General features: G+C 44.0%; 1 long non-coding RNA gene across 1 annotated transcript in view; it reads left to right on the plus strand.

Annotated features, from left to right (window-relative positions):
• Positions 1-11,842: 11,842 nt before the first annotated feature.
• Positions 11,843-14,827, plus strand: part of LOC122465268 — a 30,854-nt gene continuing 27,869 nt past the window's right edge. Inside the window, exon 1 of the long non-coding RNA XR_006289985.1 lies at positions 11,843-12,052. This is a non-coding gene — a long non-coding RNA (uncharacterized LOC122465268). The remainder of the gene's footprint in view (positions 12,053-14,827) is intronic.

A 14,827-nucleotide genomic window follows, 5' to 3' on the forward strand; every position in this document is an offset into this window, starting at 1 on the left:
TCTGCTTGTGTTTATAATTCACAGTTTATTGTCTAATAAAACATTTGACGGAGGACAGGAAGAATTCAGAAACTCACCATGTATGGCTATTCTTACAAAGATTTGGCTGGCCACAACCCTGGCACTCTAAACAGAGCAATAAGTAGCTAACATTGGTTGAAAGGTTTCAATTAATCTTGCTTTTAATGGTTCACTTGATTGTAGACCTTAATCTTGCCACCACGCAGACCATAAACCACATCAAGTCATTTCCTGGTGCGAAAGGCATTTTGCGTCTCCGTGTATAAGTGGTTGTTTTTAATTTGGGAGGAAGGGGATCATTTCTCTCCTAACGTGTCGTGTCACTTTGGAGTCTTTTGGTATATAAACAGTGTCCTGACAATCTGGATCAGATCGGTGTTTAATCAGTTGTGAGGAATGAATCCGACCAGCTTCGTAGGAGAGTCCCAGACATCCGAAACACTGATGCTATATTTGAAGCAACAGCTCCACTTACTTTGGGATCCCTGTGTTGTACCTACCTAAGCCCTTCTGTCACACACTTGCCTCAGCCCATTTCTGAATTCTTGCATTCCGTCCTGTAGCTTGAAAGTATGGCATGGACAAAGTCACCCCTTTTGCATTCGGGAAGGTAAATTGGGAGACATTAAATCAAAGAACAGCTTTTAAAATCCAAAGAGAAAGCAAAGAGAAACTAAACAAACTTTGAGCGGAATTCGAGGGGGATGAGTGTGTTGTTTCTCTCCTGATCTGTCATTAAAATGAGGGGAAGGAGGATCCGGTGGTATGGGGGCTAGCCTGCAGCTTAGGAGCCCCTCAGTCAATAACCTGCTTTGTCACAGACTTCCTGTGTGTCCTTGGGCATATCACTTAGCCTCTGTGTCTCAGTTCCCGTACAACACATTGGGGGACAGAGAGCTACGACAGGGAGTGAGGGGAGCTACTGAGACTGGGGGGACTGCCAGCTTCAGGCTGGGAAGGGGCATCCCGGCAGTTTCTACTGCCATTCCTGGGCAGCTGGTGCCCAGTGCTTTCCCCTCCCTCTTGGTGATGTCCCCTGTCACCCACCTAGGTGCTGGTACCCCAGCCTGGGGGCTGATCCATGTGCTCTGGCCCCTACCCCACGGTGGATGTCTCTGCTGGTAGTCCCTCCTGCTCCCTAGTGGCTGGCCCAATCTCCTGCATCATGGTGGCCATTCCAGCCCCTCCTGCCACTCTGCTCTTGTCTCTGCCCCCTCCCCGGGTGCGTGGGGGGAAACATAGCTGGTGCCTGCTCCGCCTCTGCAAGAGTCATGGGGATGGAAACCACCCGGAGGGCGGAAACCAAGATCCACTCCCCGGTATTTACATTGCGGGGGAGCTAGCCTCCACTGCGCCCCTGCACCACATCCTGATTTCTGGAGTAGTCTGGCACCAATGCCACTGTGTATGTGACTATGTAGAAAAGATTGATTTAGATCTTACACTGTGGATTTGCTGTCACAAGGGCATTATCAGGAGCCAGAGTCCTGATTCCACAGCAAATGCACATCCCACAGTCTTCACTTCACAGCTACTTGCTATCCATTTATACTGGATGGGTTTTCTTAGCCCCTTTCCATCCCAGTATAGAATCCTGTTGCATTTCTACACTAGAAATCTTATGGGTCTTACAACAGACTCAAAGTTTGGGGAGATGGGAGTGTTTCTAACCAAATAATCTGTTTTCATGTTGCAACAATGCCTCAGGAATCTGAATGGAGCTTTAGAATGTCTCCTAGTTTTAATTATTCAGGTCATGATGGCAAAACACAGCCTTGGGCTGTGAGGATATCGGCAACCTTGGCACCACCCTAACCGGGCAGAAGTTAGAAAACTTCATGATTAGAAGACTTACAGTGGGGCTTTCCTGCTATGCCAGGCCTATCAAAAGTAGGCTTTCAATGTTCAGCCCCCACATACAATATACGGTTGCTGTTTGAGTTAGGATTTTTTTTAAGTATGCACCCTGATTTCAAGACAGCAATCCTGTTCAGGACAGCAGTGAATTATGTGCCGAGCTTTAAGCATGCACTTCTGCTCCTCAAGTGGGACCGTGGAGAATGGACCACGTATGGTGAAGTTAACGATGTTTGCATCCCCCTAACACAGCTAAGACTTCTCTTGTGAGCTGTGAATATCTGAACTTTAATGTCCTACAAGCTTTCATTTACAAGAGCAACATCATGTTGACCCAAAGGTAGGTATAATTCCAAGTGCTAATGGATTTGAAACAACCCTCAGTTCTGAATGAAAGGCAAGACTGCTGTGTGATGCGTGATGCCGTCTGGATATGATGGACTGTGTCCATCAAGGCTAAAAAGTCTGATGGTTTCAAATACATCATCGATGTTAATCCCACCCAAGCCTTTTGTCCTTAACCCACTCCAATAAATATGATGCCACAGTCGGCCTACAGATGACTAATGCTGTCATGTTTGCAGCTGAGGTCAAGAGTTTTGTTTACTCAATTTTGATGAGGCCCAAGATCCTGGCAGTGTTACACCAAAACAAGTTTCCACATGACAGCCTTTTAAGGCATTAAACTGTAACTGTTGTTCTTGATCCTTTGGCCCGTTTTTGTTGTGTAGCAACGATGACAACTTCTTGTTGAAATCTAGCTCTCATTAGCTACTAAATTGTTTTGTTCTCTGTATGGAGGTAGCATGCTACATAGTGGGAGGAAGAAAGGACTTACCGATCCAATGTTAATGTGCAAGAACCAGCAGTCACTGCCTTTGATAGGGTACTTCCCGACACAATTGGAAAAGATAGAGTGACAGATGTCATTGAATATTTCAGAAATGCCAAGCTTGTACCTGTTTTGTTGTGTGGTTGTTCTGGTACAAGGTACAAGCCTTCCACAGGTTTTTTTGCCCTCACTGCTCCCTAACTTGTTTCATGACTGAGCTTCATAAGTTTACGGAGGGGATAGTATGAGGAGATTGGCTACAGTGGCATCTAGCTGATCTGCGACTGCCATTAGCAAATATCTCCAATGGCCAGTGATGGGACACTAGATGGGGAGGGCTCTGAGTTACTACAATGAATTCTGTCCCGGGGGTCTGGCTGCTGGGTCTTGCCCACATGCTCAGAATCCAACTGATCGCCGTATTTAGGGTCAGGAAGAAATTTCCTCCCAAGTCAGATTGGCAGAGACCCTGGGTTTTTTTTTGCCTTCCTCTGCAACATGGGTCACGGGTCACTTGCATGTTTAAACTAGTGTAAATGGTGGATTCTCTGTCACTGGAAGTCTTTAAATCATGATGTGAGACTTCATTGACTCAGCCTATTACAGGAGTGGGTGGGCGAGGTTCTGTGGTTTGCAATGTGCAGGAGGTCAGACTAGATGATCATGAATGGTCCCTTCTGGCCTTAAAGTCTGAGTCGATGTGCACAAAAGTTTAATCCTTTCCTTCATCCAATGAATCTTGATCTGTGTCAACCCACCCAGGCAGCTTTTATCTCCTGTCTCTCCCTCTCTGGGGCACGTGTGACGTTTTGACATGGAAGGACATGTACGTGTATGTGTGAGTGTTCCGGGGAGGAGGGGTTTAACATTACTGTGTTTGGCTAAAAGGCAGTTTTCCCTTTTTAATCTGTTTATAAATATTCAGATTCACAAGTGATGAATAAGGTGGTGGTCATTTAGTTTCCTTTACGCAGATTTGGACTCCTGAACAATCTACTCCTGGACATTTACTTGTGCTCGTTCATAGGAGAGGGGGAAGCTGTGCAAAGGAGTGAGAAGAAGATGTGTGTGAAAGGAGGGAGTGGCCAATTAACATCAGCTTGTATATGAAGCTGCTTCTTACTCAGAAAGCCTGGTGTCTGTAAGCTCCAGCCTGAGGTTGTCTACCTTCACGCTGGCATTTCTGGAGTCAGAATCGGAGGAGGATGTTTTTGGGACACTGGGACCTTCATTCCTCATGATGCTGAATTGCAGGAACATGGATTAAATAATCATTACATTTTAACAATGGAAATGGGACCTCAGTTGAGTAACCCTGTGTCCATTTCTCTGTAACCCTCTTCCTGCCTTGCTTCATTCCCTGCTCATTGAGTGATTGTTCCCCGCCCTCACATGGCTGCTGACGCTGAATTGTGGGCCGTATGGGGCGAGGTTCGTGGTCTTGTTCAGTTAAGCACCTCATAAGCTTTTCACTGCTGTAAAACCACAAGCCCTATAAACACCGCTAAAAATGGGCTCATTGCAATGAAAAAGTGGTTGCTGTCTTGTAAAGTCCTAGGAAATGTTTCTTCTCAGGAGTCCCAAGAAAGTCCTGTGAAGTTTGTATGCAACAAATCGGACTGCAAGAAATTCTGCATTTTGTTCTTTTTGTTTTTCAGCTTGAAATGCCCATGAGGGGTGAACACAACTTCAATCTGAATACAAATGTCCTTCATCTCTTTGTCTAAATAGAATATTTGCAAATCATCCTGTTGGGATTTACCCCACCACTTAGGCAATTTACCATGTGTTTTTATTGCCCCACCTTCCAATCCTACGCTTGGTTGCTCAACCAGGGGTGTGGGTGGGGAAGGATATCTTCTTGATAACTAGAAATTATGCTATGAGTCCTTTCAATTTACAGTAAATCTGTCACTGCGGATTATATTCAGGTAAGGCTGTAATTATAACAATAAAAAAGTTTATTGGGCATCATGCACGTGTTTGAGACAAATATTAAATCTATGATCTGGACTGGCAAAAAGAGTAGCCTAAGGCAGTATTATGTCATGTCATGTTGTGGAATCTATACTACTGAAGTATGCTGGATAATACCGGTAACATTTGATCTTACTTTATTAAGTCAATGGCTGCTGAGCAAATTACTGGCTAGTTTAATTTGGCTTTGTATTTGATATATAGTATATTTAGAGAGAGATATGCACAAATTGAACACAGATAGAACTCTAGGGTTACAAATGTAAATAGTCCAAAATTAAGGCTGAAATTAAGGCTGAACACACACAGCAAAAAATTTCAAATTTCAGTGCCTAAAGGCAGGCACCTAAATACAAGTGGTCTGATCTGCAGAGGGCCTGAGTGCACGCAACTTTCACTGAGCCCAAGTTTGAAAATCACAGAATCTAGAAATGTAGGGCTGGAAGGGACCGCGAGAGGTCATCTAGTCCAGTCCCCTGCTCTGAGGCACCAGCAAGTAAACCTAGACCTTCCTTGATAGGTGTTTGTCTAACCTGTTCTTAAAAATCTTCAGCCTACCCCAGATCTTAACTGTCCTTATGGCTAAGTTTTCCTAATATCTAACCTAAATCTCCCCTGCCGCAGATTAAGCTTGTTACTTCTTGTCCTGTCTTCAGTGGACATGGACAGTGTTGAATTTTCTCCATTTTCCAACAGCCCTTAATATATTTGAAGACTGTTATCTGGTTCCCCCTTCAGTCTTCTTTTCTCAAGGCTAAACATGCCCAGTTTTTTAACCTTTCCTCATAGGTCAGGTTTTCTAAACCTTTGATCATTTTTGTTGCTCTTCTCTGGGCTCTCTCCAATTTGTCCACATCTTTCCTAAAGTGTGGTGCCCAGAGCTGGACCCAGTACTCCAGCTGTGGCCTCACCAGCGCTGAATAGAGCAGGACAGTTACCGCCTGAATCTTACGTATAACCCTGCTCTTAATACAGCCGAGAACATTAGGCTTTTTCTCAATGACATCACATTGTTGGCTCATACTCAGTTTGTGATCTACTCTAATCCCCAGCCCGTTTTTCAGCAGTACTACCTCCTAGCCAGCTATTCGCCACTTTGTAGTGGTTCATTTGATTTTTCCTTCCTATGTGTAGTACTTTGCACTTGTCTTTATTGAATTTCATCTTGTTGACTTCTGACCAGTTCTCCAGTTTGTCAAGGTCATTTATTAGAATTCTAATCCTGTCCTCCAAAGTGCTTGCAACCCCTCCAAGTGCAGTGGTGTTCACCAATTTTGTAAGCATAATCTCCGCGCCATTATCCAAGTCATTAATGAAAATATTGAGAGTACCTGACCCAGGACAGACCCCTGTGGAATTTCACGAAGTACGCCCTCCCAGTTTGACAGAGAACCATCAATAATGACTCTTTGAGTATGGTTTTTCAACCACTTGTGCCACCTGCCTTATAGTAATTTCATCTGGATCATATTTCTCTAATGTGCTTATGAGAATGTCATGTGGGACTGTATCAAAAGCCTTACTGAAAACTACTGCTCCCCCAAAGCCAGCAACCCTGTCAAAGAAGGAAATTAGGTTGGTTTGGCATGATTTGTTTTTGACAAACCCATGTTGGCTGTTGCTTATAACCCTATTATTCTCCAGGTACGGTACTTACAAATGGATTGTTTAATAATTTGTTCCAGTATCTTTCCTGGTATTGAAGTGAGGCTGACTGGTCGATATTTCCCTGGGCTCTCCTATGTTTGTCCTTCTCCATTCCTCTGGAACCTCACCTGTTCTCCATTATTCTTGAAGAGAATTGCTCCAACAAGTAACTTAGGATGAATTTCATCAGGCCCTGCCAGCTTCGGTAAATTAGATTTATTCTAGGGCTGTCGATCACAGTTAACTCGCACAATTAACTAAAAAATAATCGCCATTAAAACAATTAATTGCAGTGTTAATTGCACTGTTAAGCACTAGAATACCAATTGACATTTAAGAAGTATTTTTGGATGTTCTACATTTTCAAGCATATTGATTTCAGTTACAACACAGCATACAAAGTGCACAGTGCTCATTTATATTATTATTTTTGATGACAAATATTTGCACTGTAAAATCAAAAGAAAGGGTATTTTTCAATTCACCTAATACAAGTAACTGGAGTGGAATCTCTTATCGTGAAAGACGCCAATAAGTGTAAGGATCTATAGCCCTGTCTGACCAGAAGCGACTGGGGTTTTGAGGGAGGTTTCATTTCACAGTGCATTATGTGATAAATAGTAGGTGACCATGCATGGACACAGGGGCAAGCTCTTTGTGCTCTGCTTGTGGCTGCAGTGACATTTCTACCAACGAGGCCATGGACCGGCGGGACAGCGCTGCTTTAAGCTCTGCGTCCACTGGTCCCTTGCTAGCAGGGTCTGTATGCATGTGCTGGGGGTAGGGTGACCACTCAGCAAGTGTGAAAAATCAGGACGGGGGTGGGGGGGTAATAGGTGCCTATATCAGAAAAAGCCTTCCAAATCAGGACTGTCCCTATAAATCAGGACATCTGGTCACTCTAGCTGGGGGAGAGGGAAGGCTAGTTTGATGTCGCATACTCTAATTTTAGATGATCAGAGCCCATGGGGCCCCTCCCAGTGTACGCTGCCAGGTAGGTATTAGCGGGGCACGTGTACATCCCAGGAATCGGGAATGCACGGGAATGCCTGAGCAGTGCCCGCTTGTCTCTGATGCGGGCAGGTTGGCAAAGCACAGCACAGAAGGGCCAAGTTCTCCCTTCTAGGTTTTTAGTGGCCCACCGTGTCTCACAGTTTGCCCTGAGGAGGCTGACCTCCAGAATGGCAATGAGAGACACTGACAGCCGTGCACAAATATCAGCAACCAGCATTTTCTCCTGCAAATGTGAGTTATACTAAAAAAGGGAAGGGGAGCGAGGAGCGGCCTTCATGGGTTGGAGGGGGATTAAAGAGGGTGCCAGAATGCGGTTTCCTGGCAGCAGAGAAAAGGAACTGTGTATTATTATGGAAATTCAGGCTCCAGTAGCTATTTATCTGCGAGTACATTGTGACAATCTCCTTAGAAGGCTTCCAAAGAAACATATTAAATATATTTCACTGTTGAATCATTAGCCCAAGCCAGACACGCCGGGTCCTGGTTCGTGTCCTGGGGTTCGTAAGGCATTACAGATGCTTGACAACCTCAGAACTGTGACCGACTTAGTTGTTTTGACATAGCACCTAAGCACCCCAGTCATGGAGCAGGACCCCCGTGCGCTAGGCCCTGTACAAACACAGAATGAAAAGACAGTCTCTGCCCCCAGGAGATGCCAATCTAAGTATAAAACAAGAGACAACAGGTGGATACAGACTGTCAGGGGAATACAAGGAAACGACGAGACAAGACTGGTCTCATTGCTAATCTGTGGTGAGGATGCTGAAAATTAGGACCAACAAGAACAAAAAGAAGTCATTAAAGATACAGGGCAAATTATTACTGATAATGAGGGGCACTTCTCTGTTGTCCTTTAATTGCCGATCTCGAAACTCTTTGAAAACACTGTCAAGGCTTGCACCATCCCTTATAATTCGGCTTGGCAGAATTTGATTTTGATTTTGTTATATTTTTGACAGAAAATATCGATGTTTAGCTTTAAGCATTCCACCCCCCCCCCCCCACAATTTTTATCAATTTATATTTTCCCAGTTGCAGGAAAGTAGAGGGTGGCAATCAGACAACAGCATGGGTAAGACGATTATTTCGTGACAGCAGATGGAGAGATTCAAGAAGTTAAAGCCGTATAACCGTTAAAACCGTTGTCAACGTCACATGCAAAACGTGCAAAGCGAATAGCCTTACATCAAACTCATGAGTTCTCTAACAGCATTTTTCTTATTGGGCTCACCTGTAAATTTTGATGGAAATATTTTTGCATTGGTTTGTGTGTACAGTGAGATAGACATTTACCAATAAAAATCTAATCCTTCCACGCCTGTTTATGATGTATGTAGCTGGTGTTAGACACATTTTACAAACAGGTTAATTCAGAAACAGAGGTTGTCGCTATAGCTGGTTAAAAAGGGGGGGAAATTTGGCTTTTGTTAAACATCAAATTTCAAGACCAGCTGTGACCTCTGTTATCATGTAATCTGACCTCCTGGGTAATGCAAACCAGAGAAGCTCACTTTGATCCCTGCGTCAAGCCCAGTGACTTGTGGTTGAGCTAGAGTGCATCTTTTAGAAAGAGTTGATTTAAAGACTGCAAGTGATTGAGAATCTGCCATGTCCTATGGAAAGGCTGCTCCGATGGTTAACAGCCCTCTGTGTCTCTTATTTCCAGGTTGAATTTTTCTGGCTGCCAGGGTGTGGCATTGATGGGTTATTTTTAGGCTAGGATGGCGCTAGTAGATTTGAAGGGAGGAGTGGGAGGATATGACACACAGGGAATGTCACAGTATGGTGGAAAATGCCATGTTGGAGGAAGTTAAACCTCTGGTCACTGGCTATATCTATGTGGATGAACAGAAGGCTTCATTCTGCAGGGCTGCTAATCTGTCCCCTCTCCGGAGAAATGCATTTATCCCCCCACGTTGAATGTAACATTCACTTGTTAGCCGATTGTCCTGGCTGCTGTCACTCCCCAAGATACTGTTCAGGGGACAGAAATGTTGCGGATCAGCTATCACGTGCAAGTCTCTGTTCTTACGTGAAGCGATGCTCTTTGGAGAGGCACTGGGTGGAATTTTCAAAAGCACTCAAACCCATATCCTCAAAAGGTATTTAGGCATCCAACTCCGGTTGATTTCAAGGGAAGTCAGGAACCTAAATGTCGTTGAAGATCTGGGCCTTAGTGCTGGTCCCATTCCAAGTTCATGATAACTTTGGTCCCATTCCAAGTTCATGATAAAATTCCCACTTGGGGTTAGGGCAATGCTGAGTGCTTTGAAAACCTGACTCATCCTGCACTGAGACATAGAACTGGCTGAAAACGTTGTCAACATGTTTTTTTTTTTCCAGTGGAAAAGGGCTTTTTGTCAAAAATGGCAATTCCTATTGGAAGTGTCTGTTTTCAGTCTTTTCTGGAGGTTTCAGTAAAAAAACAAAAATACCCATTTTTGGTTAGTTTCTGGCAACCGAGAATGTGTCATCTGAAAAATGTTCAATTTTGGACAAAAACCACAAAAATGTTCAATGGAAAGTTTTCATTTTCTTCAAAAATGTTATTTTGGAGGGGGGAGGGGAAGGGGATAATTCCCCACCAGCTCTACCAGAGCTAATATAATGGCTTATTTAAGATTCAGGATGACTGCAGTTTGGCTTCAAGAAGATGTGTGTCTGTAACGACCTCGGTCTTGTAACTGCATCTGAATGGCACTGCAGGGGGTGGTGTTCAGACCCCAGCTCTTCATTCAGCTGCGCATTAATTCAAGTTGTTCCTCACAGTATTCTTACTGTACTGCCGAACCTCTAAATGAACTGCTTTATATGCCTGGCACTGGTCTCCTGAGTTAGTTGCTTTCTCTCCATCTGCCTCGTCAACTGTGTTTTGCATACAGTATTTGGCAAAGGATGGCAAAAAATAAGGCTCTTCCAGGCTTTAGAAGTCAACACTGTTTATTTTGTCTCAAGTGTTTGTGGTTAAGAACTGAAGGGAGCTCCCCTTTGCGTGATGTCCAGCTTGGATGGAACATGAACATACGCAGATCTTTTCTTGCTAAGCAAGACAACTTTATAGCATAAAGAAAGTGTGTTTCTCTAGTTGCTCCTATGCACTGAACAGCCGGCTCTCCTTGACTGCGGGGAGAATAGTTTCTTTTCAACAGACGTTTAGACCCCTTTCCACCACTTCTTTAAAGAGGCCTTAAAGCGCAGGTCACATGTCCTTTTGCAGCTGCCCTCACTGCTTGCCCTCAATAGTTTTCCCTCCCCATTTCCCCTTTCTATAACTAACGCTGCCGGTGCTTCCCTGTTGGAACGTTAACTGGGTCACCTAACCTGCTTCAAAATGCTTCAGAGTTAGGAGAAACCTGCTTGCTTTCTGCTCCTGGGGGTGAGCTTCAGACAGGGCGATTCCTAGAAACTTCTAGGTGCGGAATGCTAATTGTGCATCTGCACCAAGGTCCCAGACAAAACGAATTCCTCTCCCTACTTCTTTTTAGACAGCTTAAAGAGATATTTCCCTATTAGGGGTGTGGGTTACACCAGTCAACCTTCTCCATACTTGGACTCTCTCCTCCCCCACAAATCTCCCTCCCACTTAGCAATGTGGGAACAGCAAGGGAGTCACAACTCCATGACCCCATTCCCCAGTCCAATTTAACTACATGCCTTTCTTGTCTTCTAAATTAAGAGTTTTTTAAAGAAAAGATCTGACCTATTGGGTGACAGATGGGATCCACTCCAATTTAGGTTTAAACAGTTTTTTGTAGCCTTTACTTGGTATGTTTTAAGACCATGCAATTATTACCTATGAATTACTTATACGTTCCAAAAACAGATCAGGCAAGAAGAGTAATTGATCAAGTTACCTCTCCTGGGGACAGGGTGACTTTTTTTTTTCCAGATCTCTGGTCCTGCTATGTTCTGCCCTGTGTCTTCTCCACTCTCTTGTTGTCAATCATGATCTTTTATACCCTGTTCCGTAACTTTACGCAGACTCTGTTACTCCGCTACCTCATCTATGAACCCACCCATTCTAAATCCCTTGATTAAAACTTGTTCGGCATAAATCGCAATAGCTAACACATTTTGGCTTACTCTGCTTAAACTTATATTTGTCTATTTCTACCACCTGTTCTCTGCTGTTAATCCCACTGGCTCCACCCAGTTGTTTTAGCTTGCTGGTCTGTTTTGGGGCCTTGGGTTTTTGCTTGTTAGAGCGGGAGGGAGGGACCTGAAATTAACAATTCGCTCACAACGATCTGTTTCACCTTACTATTTACACAGAGCAAGGTTTTACAAAGTAAGACAGACAAACCAGGTTTCACACCACCCTGACGCTGTTTCAACAGTGTTCTGAAATGCTGCATCAGCGGAGACAAAAGCAAAAATTCCTTTATCTTTTCTTTTTCCATATATATATATATATATATATATATAAAAAAGATTCATTTCTCTAACATTATTTAATATATAGTTCTGACTAACATTGTTTTCCAACAGACCCTGGAATGGCTGGAAGCAACTGATCCAAACATTATTGGTCCCAATCCTCAATCCTTCTTAACAGCCCTTTGAGCTGCTTTTTCACTACCAGAGGGGATCGTCAGCACTGTGGAGCTGACTAACGCATCTCATTTCTTTGGCTTGGGTATGCTCCCATCTAGAGAGGATTTGTGAGTTGGTCAGATATTTTTCCCCCCCTTCACCATTGGAGAGGTGAGTTTATGCAGAACCTGTTTGTGTGTTTGATTAGCTAGGACCTGTGGGGATGTTGTGGATACTAGTGCAAGTCTTTCCTTATGCTGTAGATATTTCTAGTAACTTCTCTTCTTGTTCACAATATCACTAATATTTTCCAAAGATTTGCCCCTCTGATTACAAAATAATTCCCCGGGCTAATACAAAAACTGAACGACATCTCGGTGAGACGAATTTCCAGGCACACTAAAAATGAGCAAAATCCCTTAGCATAGAAGCACGGGGGGCGGGGAAGAAGTGCAAAGTACAGGGACTGGGTTTTTCAAAAGCCATCAACATTGGCCTTCTTTGGCTCCTATTGAAGTCAACGGTAAAAGTCCCACTGACTCCAATGGGAGCAGAGTTAGGCCAAGGCTGAGAATCTTGTAATATCCTACCAGCATCGTGACACATAATGAATGCATTTTTAGAGAGAGAATTGCTGCGTGATCAGTTTGGCATAGGTCCAGCGTAACGGCACTTCTGACCTCTCCGTGACCTCCTGGAGAGCATCCCACTCGGACCTTCAGCCATTGGCCTTCTCAGGGCAGGACCCCACAATCTTCTTCCTCCAGAACAAGGGTTTGGAGGCAGTTCTGCCTGCCATTCACTGTGATCGCTCTAATGAGCCTGGCATAGTCCAGCAATTGCCATCCTGCTCTCTCCCAAACAAAATGGCAGGCTTACCAGCGACTAGTCAGCCTTCATGAAGCAAAGTAGAGGAAGAATATCCTAAAAACAACCAACAGCTTGGACACATGCGTGTATGACCAAGCATCCTCTATCTTCTATCTCCTTCAGACTGTGGCTGCGGGGTCTGTCCCTCTGGGTCACAGTCTCATGTCAGTTCTTGGATCCCGTGGGAGAGATACTTCCTGCGTATCAGGCTGCCCACTTGATAGCGTTCTGTTTGCTGGGCCTCTTGAATCCAGTTAAAGCCAGTCTATGTGTCTCCTCCCAGGGGGTTGTACTTCTGCAGACTTGTTTTCCTGCCTAGAGCTGGTATGAATTATCCCCTCCTGATGCTGTTAATTCCTGAGGGTTCATTTGTGCTTATTGACTTCCCCATAGTCACTGCATTGTTTGATTTGTTTCAAGAAAATAAATTAACCCTCTTTCTCCCCTTGGTAGATAACAATACACGGGAAGAGGGGAAACTTTTCCCCTCTCACTTTTTTCCCCCCATAAAAATAGCAGAATCATCACAATAATCAAAGAATCTCACTGAAAACTAATTATAATCATCTGGGGCAATATGACATGTCTTATTAAGAAGTCACACACTGTCATCCATGCACCATCATATTCATAATCTGCTTGCTATCAAACTTTGACACTAAGGAAACTATAAAGGGTCTAATAAATTTAGACAGGGAAGAAGGAGATTTCAAATGAGTTGCCTTTAAAAAGGTTTTTAAAATACTATAAAAGGAGTGGATGGAAGATGAAATTCTGCCTCAGAATTAAAAAATAGTTAAAGAGTTCCTCACCTCTATCACCAGGCACACACAGTAATCTCACAGGATTTGCTTTAATGACATTTCCATTATCATTAGTTTCTGATATATGCCATTTACATTCACATTCCCCTTTTCAAGTAGCTCAGTCACAGAGTTTGGTGCCGTCATTTTGCACCTGACAGCCGCTCTCTCTTCTCCAGGAGCTTTCATTTTCGCCTCTCCCATTAGAATGCATGGCTCAGAATGACATTTTAAAAGCGAGCGGGTCTGATTTAGACTCCAAAGGATCAAATTTGGAATGTAAATTCCATATGGCAGCAAAGTTAGCATCAGTGAAATACTAGCGGGATTGAATGGTTTGAGAGAAGACGGTTGAGTCACAGATTTAACAGCTTTTGTTTCCCTGTGGCAGCATAAATGAATCCATAGGTAAACTCTGATTTATATCTCCACTCTTCTGTCTCTGTCTCTCATTTCTGAGGAGCGTAATGGGGACAAAGGAGGGGGAACAGCAGAAGAAATTAACTGATCATGGTAAATAGGCCCAATGGCCTGTGATGGGATGTTAGATGGGGTGGGATCTGAGTTACTACAGAGAATTCTTTCCTGGGTATCGGGCTGGTGAATCTTGCCCACATGCTCAAGGTTCAGCTGATTGCGATATTTGGGGTTGGGAAGGAATTTTCCTCCAGGGGAGATTGGAAGAGGCCCTGGGGGGTTTTCGCCTTCCTCTGTAGCATGGGGCACGGGTCACTTGCTGGAGGATTCTCTGCACCTTGGTCTTTAAACCATGATTTGAGGACTTCAGTAGCTCAGACATAGGTGAGAGGGTTATTGCAGGAGTGGGTGGGTGAGATTCTGTGGCCTGCGTTGTGCAGGAAATCAGACTAGATGATCATAATTGTCCCTTCTGACCTTAATATCTAAGAGTCTATGAGAAAGGACATCCCTTCAAGCCCGATGCATGAATCAAAGCAACAACAAAGTGCATTAGGGAAAGACGCTGACCAGACTATTAACAACCCCAAATGAAAAATCTCCCCCAAGGGGAGACTGAACAACAGGGAACTACCCAGGACATCCAAACAAAAGAAAAGCAAGTGGTGTCAATTGGACAGGAGGCTTTAATCTTCCTCATGATGTCAACGCTAGCTTCAGCGAAGATGGGGGTGGAGCCAGAGATGGGCTGATTCATTAAAGAACTGCTTGTTCATTTCCCAGCATCCCTTTGTGTACCTGACCCTGAACAGGAAATGCTCAGTTAGAGTGATTTCCCAAGGGTTGATCATAACTG

This window comes from Chelonia mydas, chromosome 3 (assembly GCF_015237465.2).
Source record: "Chelonia mydas isolate rCheMyd1 chromosome 3, rCheMyd1.pri.v2, whole genome shotgun sequence".
NCBI lineage: Eukaryota > Metazoa > Chordata > Testudines > Cheloniidae > Chelonia > Chelonia mydas.